Source organism: Tympanuchus pallidicinctus, unplaced genomic scaffold (genome assembly GCF_026119805.1).
Source record: "Tympanuchus pallidicinctus isolate F22 unplaced genomic scaffold, pur_lepc_1.0 scaffold1, whole genome shotgun sequence".
In the NCBI taxonomy this organism is placed as follows: Eukaryota; Metazoa; Chordata; class Aves; order Galliformes; family Phasianidae; genus Tympanuchus; species Tympanuchus pallidicinctus.
The window spans coordinates 37411573-37420464 of record NW_026294618.1 but is presented as its reverse complement, the minus strand read 5'-3'; the positions used below and the strand labels follow the sequence as shown (position 1 = coordinate 37420464).

At 40.9% G+C, this 8892-nt stretch overlaps 1 long non-coding RNA gene across 1 annotated transcript; it reads right to left on the bottom strand.

Moving 5' to 3' along the window:
- Positions 1-436: 436 nt before the first annotated feature.
- LOC128076479 (uncharacterized) lies at positions 437-7728 on the bottom strand. Its single transcript, XR_008204397.1, has 4 exons — positions 7712-7728; positions 5785-5919; positions 2293-2374; positions 437-1179 (listed from the first exon to the last, which is right to left on the bottom strand). It is a non-coding gene; the product is annotated as an uncharacterized LOC128076479 (long non-coding RNA).
- Between the last annotated feature and the right edge of the window lie 1164 nt (positions 7729-8892).

The following is an 8892-nucleotide window of genomic DNA, read 5'->3' as shown; positions in this document are numbered from 1 at the left end:
GAAGATGGTAGATTAAAGAATCTTAGATTTTTAAATTGAGCAGCTCAACTTTTAAAAATAATAGGTCACTATTATTACACTTAGTTAGAAGCTCAAGGTTCAAGGGTTTATTAAGAACTTGCCACATCTGCTTACAAACAATCCCTTTGGTTGTGGATTCACAGACAGTACAAGGCAGAAAGAAGAATTCAGCTGACAAAGCATTTGTAGGTTCTGCTTTCCTGAGAGTGCTCCTGAGCCATAGTTAGATATTTGGGAAGGTAAGGTATGAACTTCTGTATTCCCAATTACTGAATTTGTTTAGATCAATCATTTAGGAACTGCTTTCTTCTGAAAATACTTTTTTATGGGTACTTTTTTTTTTTTTTTTTTTTTAAAGTGTCCCAAAGATCTAAAAGAGAGAAATTTTACAGGTTCTTTCACAGGTTTTGTAAATTAGTACGGAAAATAGCTACAAAGACATGCAGAAAGGCTAAACATAAAACTTTCAACTATCTGGAAGGTCTCTCCCGAAAAAGAACTGATTCAGGGTAGAACAATATGAACATGCAAAGCATGCTATATTTCCTTGCTAGAATATTTGATTTTATGACATCACTTTTTTGTGATAAAAAAAGTTTTTTATAATTAAATATCCATGGGATTTTTTTTTTCTACTTTCTGAAAGAAGGTGCATCTTTTTTTTCCTGCTTCCTAATGAGAAGAAAGCAGATTCTTCCTCAGCATCTGATTTATATGAGAATCTCCAGAAGGCTGTAGCATTGCAAGGACTACGATCAAGGAAAAAGACCCATACATTGTATTGCTACACAGTAAAAAAGCAATTGCATAAATATTCATTACATTGCATTTTTTATATAAGTGGAAGAATTCCATCTGTCACCCTCGCTGTAGCATACATTCCCTGTTATACCTTCTCTATTTTTAAGCGAATAGCAATAGTAACATGCCAACAGTATAACACTGCAGAGATTGAAATGAAACTATGCAACGTAGCATGTTACATAAACCAGACTAATCTAAGAGACGGTGCTGAGAAACAGAAAAGCATCGCTGCTCTGTCCTTCCTGCAGTGATTCAGGCTGACGCAGTAACATCAGCTGAAACCCAGGGCAAGATTTTCTGCAGGCTCCTTGTTCACAGGTCTGACATGTCCAGAGTCCCCTGGTAGCTGTGTTACTACAGAGAGAACCAGGATTTTACACAATATTTAATGCAGAGCACAGAGAAATGTTTTGTGGCTGTCCTATAATTAGCATAAGGATTCACTGAAAATTAACACCTGAAGTCCTGAAGCACCTGGCACCTTGAAGGCCCATAAAATAACAGGCTTCAGCTCAGCAAAAACATAGCACTGATGATCCCTAGAGCACTAAAATTATCACACATCAAGTATTCTCTAAGTTATTAACAAAGTACTTAAATAATAATAATCAATTAATTCAACTGCACCTTCTTTTCCATATGTCTCAGGACAAGAGACAGAATCAAAAGAAATAAAATATCAATTTAGTCGGAATTAGGTGTAAGAATGGCACCAGAAGCCAAAATTACTTCCCAGCTCTACTTTCAATGGTTCTTTGCTATTTAACATTAACTTTGAAGTCCAATTCTCTGCTTAAAGCCATCATCCACCTCCTCTGCTTGATTAAATAGTCTATAGACATTCTCCCTCCATGAGGTCCCTGTCTTAGGCAGAATAAACACATATAAAAACAAGGACCAGTACATGTTCTGGCTACCATGTTCTTTAGTAAACACTCTTTCTTCAGCTCAATTAATCTTGACACCTTCTTTGCACTGTGACACACAATTACAAGGCAAGGAAGTGCTTTTCTTATTTTAAAACACTTGTAGCACAGTACCATGGATGCTTTTCTAAAACAATGCACCCTCAGAGGAGTTGGTTCTCCCATTTCCTTAGAAAACATTTGACTAGCAGGCTAGTTTCTAAAAAGGAGACCCATTTTCCCTCTAGTTATGTTCTCAATGGAAAGCAATTGTCGTAACTGCGCTTTTTAAAGTAGGCCAAGATCTCTGCTGTATCTTAGGGATGATCTGAAAAGATCTCTCCCAATAGATCCTTGTCGGGCACCAGTCCAGTCTAGGCACTAAACTACTCGTCTACGGTTAGTACAGTCTAGTCACATAAAAAGGGAGAATTCTAGGGACTAGAAAAACATGGACTAATAACAAAATTAACTCATGCTTATTGCTTTGAGACTGGGCAGTGCCATTTGGGTGGAGGAAGGAGAGAGAAGTTCAGATTGCAGTTCTGAATCTAGCACTCACCTCTGCCATAACAGTGTCTGTCCTGTTGCTGAATTTTATTTGAAATCTTTGTCCATATTACAGAGCTTCAGAAGTCAAGGCTCTGCAAAAGCACAAATATACATGAAGAACCCAGCTTCACCTGGCTTCATCCAAAGCCAGCAGCAATGCTTCTGCCCTTTTATGTCTGACATAAACTAAGGTAACAACCAGGTAGAATTTTCTTTGGTAACTCTGCTCACTGGAGCCCTTGTAGCAGCACAATATCATTTTGGTAGGATGAGCTCATCATGCCCCCACTCAATACAACTGGATTGAGGGAAGCTCCTGGATAGCATAGCCTGCCCCTGTACTCTCAGTGAGCAAGATGACTGAGCAGTGGCTCAGGACACAAAGCTGAGAGGATTGAAGTGGCACAGGAAACATAGCAGTAATGTTTAAATAAAAAATACTTAAGGAAAATAATATAAAAAGAAGAGCTAGCCATAACAGGGAGTACTTTTGATCATCTGTAAGTACAGACCACATATAGTGTAGTCTTGAGCGCTGTATGTAAGAGCAAAATGGAAAAGACTGGAAAATATTCTGTTGTTCTGCCCCCAGGCAAACAGGGTTGAAGAAATCAGTGAAATTCAAATGGAAGAAAAATCCGTTTCACAGTGTCAGCTACATGCACCAGAGAGAAGGAAGGGCAAAGAAACAGAGATTGAGACTGACACTTGGAAAATGTACTTGGGACACGCAGGCAGTACAAGAACTAAATGTTACCTTTAGCTACAATGGCTGTGCAAACTCTGTCTGCCTAAAAAGACATCCCCAGATAGAGCACTCCTTAGCTTTTCCCCATACCAATGGACAGATCAACATACACACTTTATGGTGAACGTGAAAATAATTTACAATAAGGAGCTGAAAACTGCTAAATCACCCTATGTTCTGCAGCTGCTCAAGCACAGTTGTAAACAGCGTATTTCCGCAACTGGAACAGTAATCAAAGCCAATACCCTTGCCATCTGCATTCTCTCATGCTATGGCTGGAAGATACCACGTCTGAGCAATGTGATTGAGACAAATAGGAAGTGACATGCTTTAGATAACATATGAATGTATGAAGGTCATCTTAGCATTCCTGCTTACCCTTCCTCAGAGCCTTGCCCTCAACACAATTGCCTGACCCCACATTCAGAAGTGGTGAAAAGCATGTACTTGAATGCAGTAGAATTAATCTGACTTCAAGGTACAATAGGATATCAAATGCTATTGTAAGAATAAAAGGAAAAATCAAAGCCAAGGAATCAGCTTAAGATGTCTGGGAAATTCAAACCTTCATGCTCCATGTTAAATATCAATTACTAACTGTCTGAGTTAAAAAAAACAAAGCTCCCCTGCAGATGCATTGTTGCACTGTTCCATCATACTGTTTTGTTGTGCTGCAATTAAAAGTACTGACGACATAGTAATGAAACTGTATAGGCTGCAGGTACTATTCATATGAGCTCATTCATCTGCTCCTGTGTTCATTCAACATAGCTGTTTGTAAAAAAAAAAATCTTACAAATTAAAAACCACTGGCATTAAATGATTACCCGGATTAGCTTCTATTGTTTAGATACACAAGTAACACATTTTGGTTCAAATATTCATAAACCTATTCAGATATTGCAAGCAAGTGTCCCCTAATTCTTTTTTCCATTTGTTTTTCTTTAGACATTGGGCAGGTAAACTTCAACAGAAAGCTGCAGTGTCATGCTAATATATTTAATATATGTCAGGATTTGCCTCCTGTAAAACACAGATGTTACCTCAATGCTACAATATTTGCATTTGTTGTGCCCTTAAATACCAAAACATTAAATATTCCACAAGTGTTGCTCAGCTTGTTCCACAGCCAAGAAACAAGGCCAGGCACTTGCCAAAAATACACAAAACTAATAAGGTCACTTGGAGAATGACTAACCTTCTCAGATGTAAGAAAGAATCATAGTGAGATTAGAAGTGTTAAGTATTAACAAATTCACTAATAATCTGTGAAAATAAATTTTTTTGCAAGTGTGTTACTAATAATGAAGGTTTATATGATAAAATTTTGCAACGAGCTTGGAAAATGCAAAATACTGCATATCTGATCCAGATGCACCCAGTCACTACCTTCCATCTGTTGATGACTCAAAGTTAGGGAGACACTTAACAACACATGAAACAAAGTACTTGTGGCTGAAATTTACAAAGAAGTCCAATCACCACCACTCTTTTGTAAATAAAATATACTCAACATTATTGTCTGCTGCTGTTCACAACTGACAAAGAACAGCTTTCAGCCACACAGCTAAGTTATTCAGCCACAAGAAGTTCAATTCACAGCTAACCTTTGGAAATAATCTATTGTTGTCAATGCCCAAAATAAGTCAAATTGTTGGATACATGGAAGAGTCAGGGAGCAGGAAGGAGTCACTGCCATAAGCCTAAAGTCGGTAAGACCGAACACAAGACACGAGTGGCACAGATGGTCAAGATATAGCACCTAAAAACATTCCCTAATATAACTGGTTTTCCTTATCCAGCACAGCATCAGAGGACAATTTAAAAATAATTAAACTTCTATATATCACCACTGGCTATGGAGAAAATACATAGGAAGTTTTGAAAGGCATGGTATTTCAATGGGCTTCCTTCTGCTTCTGGGGAACAAGTTGGGAGTCAGCCAAATAGTGGCAAACAATTAGAAAGCATCTGGTAATATACATATATACACACACGGACATAATAACAAATATTCTTTTTTACCTTCCTCCTATCCACAGACATAGCTGATACATTTATCTCAACTCAATAGATCTAATTCATTTGCCACCATCCCTGTCAACTATTTTCACTCCCATCTTACAGGAAACAGAACAAAAAGCATGGTGCTGAGCCAGATAATTGCCACCTACACCAGACATGCAAATGAGAACTCAATTTCCCCTGGAATACACAAAAGATTCAGTTTTACAAAAGGAATCCACAGGACAAACCACTAGCAAATATAACCTCATAAACAGTTAGCTAGGACTAAACATCTACACAACTCCATGAGAGCTTCTCATTCAAATCATCGATGCAAAGAAACATCCACCAACAGGCTAATAATATCCCTGCAACAGCCCAGAAAAAAAACATGCCCAGCACAAATACTGCTAGAACATGGACATTATATTGCACAAACAGAACCTGCACATAGGCCTGCCTTAACCAGGAAAGGGAGTTGGACAAGTAAGAAATGCTACCGCAGCTGCTAGTGCTTCCACACAAATAACAGTCACCAAAGGTTACAAGTACCTTTCTTCATTCCATAAAAAAGCAGCCAACCAAACGTACTGGGGATGAAAGCAATACTAAAGAATACCTAAGGATTCATGAAATGAAAAAAGGACTAAAAAAGCAAAACAAATAGGCACTATTTGAAAAACAAAACACAAAGAAACCTTTATCACCAAAAGTAATGAAAATCTATAGGAAGAGAACAAATATTACTTGTTTTTCTTGTCGTCCTAGTTTGTGTAATGGGCAAGTAAGCCAACAAAAAAGCCAATTCACAGCCCCTCTTCTTGCTGGCTCCTTCCTCCCAGTTCCACACACCACTTTGCCTTCTCCCTCCTGCAGCAGCTCCTGCAAATGAAGGAAAAAGCCATTAGACCCAAAGGAGCACCAGCTGCCCCACCCAAACAAAACAGGCTACACAACAGCCCAAGGGAGCTCTGCACCTGCCCACCCGGCCAAGGAAGACCTTGCATGTCCCACCCCCAAGCCGACCCAGCAGAAACAGCTGAAAAGCAGCTTTTCTCACCACTCTGACACCCCACAGGGTTCCCAACAGCAATGCAGCAGGCCGCAGAGGCGGGCACCCTGGGCAAATAAGGCTGGGCATGCAAAGCAGCGGGCAAAGGGCCGGCTTACAGGGCACCCCAAGCTGCCATGTCCATCGCAAAGGGCTTGGGACTCCAGGGTATCACAGCACCCTTACAGGGCAGCCCAGGTCCCAAAGACCAAGGGAGGCTCCCTCTCTCCCAGTCAGGGGCATCTTGACCTGCACCCCTCTAACAAAGCAGTCACTCCATGCAGGCTGCCAGTGGAGCACAAAGGCTCCCACCCCTAGAACCTGATTACAGGCAAGGCAATGACACCCAGGAGCCACAGAGCTCAGTTTCCCCCTCAGTGGCAGGAACAGTATTCAGCAGCCAGACAGTGGAGCAGCATGGCCAAAAGCCGAGCTCGGGATCCCAGCCCCACGTCTCTTGGCACCACACCTCTAGAAGGCCAGGCCAGAAATACCCACCTGAGTATTGGGGGTCCCTGAGAACACACCTCACCATGCACAATGGGTACACACAGCCCTGCCTACAGGACGGTACCCCATGTCTCAGCATCTCCAGAAAGCCCCACAGAGCACGCAGCTCCCACCAATGCCCAACACACAAGGTGCAGCCTGGCCTGCCCAGCTGCAGCACAATAATCCACCAAATCTTCAGGAGCCCAGAGAGAAACCTCCACCCACACAGCAGGGAGGTTGCCCCAGCCACAAGCAGTGGCACCTGAACCTGCACCCTCTACCAGGCCAGGGAGGGGTTGCAACAGAATGGCCCAAGGGTACTTCGCACAGAACCACCCTCCCATGAACCATTTAACAACTTTGGGAAGATTCTCTATGGATCATAGAATTCTAATCCCCCAACACAGATAAAGCCATCAAGCTTCAGGTCTTGTACTAGACCAGGCTGCCCAGGGCTCCCATTCAATCTGTCCTTGAACATCTTCACAGATCAGACTATTCACACCCTCACTGGGCAGCATATTCCCACACTTCACCACTCTCTCCATTGGATTCTTACCTCTGGAAGCCAACCTACACATCCCCTTGAGCTTAAAGCTGTTCCCCCTTGTTTTGTCTCTGCTCACCCATATAAAAATATTTCCCTCATTTTTATTCTCTCCTTTTAAATACTGGATAGCAGCAATGAAGTTTCGTCACCACCTTTTTTTTTTCCTCTCCAGATGTTCTTACATCCCCCACACCAAACTCATCCAGCCAGAACAGTGCAGATTTTCTGAAGGAGATGCTTTTACTCGGTGTACCTCACTTTCTATCCCTAAGTCAGGGATAGAACCCTATCCCTACGGATAGAAGAATCCCTATCCCAGGGATAGAACCCTACCCTAACCCTAAGTCAGCACTCTTCCTTGATTTGTCATTCTCGCTACTGCAATTCTTCTTTTCCTCTGTTCCACCAGTTCAAGGTGCAGTAACAATAGCAAGTTAAGCTTCAGATAGCCAAGTCCTAAAATCTAACATGAAGGGAAACCTTAAATTAGCAACTAGATTTTCACATGAATGCCTAGTTTTTCCTCTCTCTACCCTTTTTCTCCTTCCCTAGAAGGAAGAACAGCACGAGGACAAGCTCACCATGTGGAATGCTTGCAGCCATTTCTGAGTTGGTCAACAAATGCACTGAGTCTTTTTGCCGTTAAAATTCTGAACTTTATTCCTTCCTGTCTGAAAAAACAACCCTTTGTGGTATCCTGAGGTGTGAAACACTGTCAAAAATATGATGACAGGAAAGAAAAAAAATCGAACTGTAGTGGCATTAAGTGTTTACTTTTATCTTATTGATATATCTTCCTCCCCCTCCTATTTTGCTCTGAATAAGAAATTTTATGAAATAGCAGATAAGGTGCTTTTGACCCAACACAAAGTGATGTCCTGTTAGGGACAATGAACCAGATGAAAGCTGAAACTAAAATATCCAGAGAGTTTCTACTAAGCAAGTACTGCCAAGTAGGAGATTCAGCAAAAAACAGAAATAAGGAATTACAGGGTTTGATAGCAATGACAGAAAATTGTAACCAAGCTTAGCATCATTAACTGCTCCCCTCCTGCTGTCTGGAAGCAGAAAGAAAACACAGTCACTATGCCTGAGCTGGTTATCTGTGTATAAAGTAGTTATGTGCCTCCTCATAATAGCAGGTGATTTGAAGAAGTAATTACACAAAATATTCTGTTTATGCTTTCTTGCAACACTATACTAGTCCTTAGATATTGTGGATGATAACTGTGATGTGGTATTGTAGATACCACCTTACATGTTGTAAGGCTGGTCTGTTTTCACAGGTCAAAAGAAACAACAGAACAAATAAATTGTGACAGATGTTCCCCTTTGTCTTCCTATCTGTGTGTGCAGAGACTTCTCCTATTGTCCTTGAATTCCACAGCAATCTTTGGGACAGAAGGAGTGCTGAGAGGAAGTAAACGACCCCTGAGGATTAACAATGGACCTTCACCGTGCTAGATGACACTAGGTGACATCAAAGATTGCCAAACAAGGCTGTGTCTGTTAGGCAGTCACTGGGGGTGGACAGGTTAATGAATTTGAAAATGTAATGAATATGTAATACATGTGAAAATATAGCCTGCTTACTAATGATCAACTCGTAGAGCATTCTTGGACAGTTATCTCAATACCATGCCAGTGCTGCCAATAAAGAATACCTTTCTTAATGGTAACAAAACTTATCTGTAAAATTTCTACTCATCATTTTCTGTAAATCACAGGGATTGCTCGATCAACATTTGTGAGCAAAGAAGCA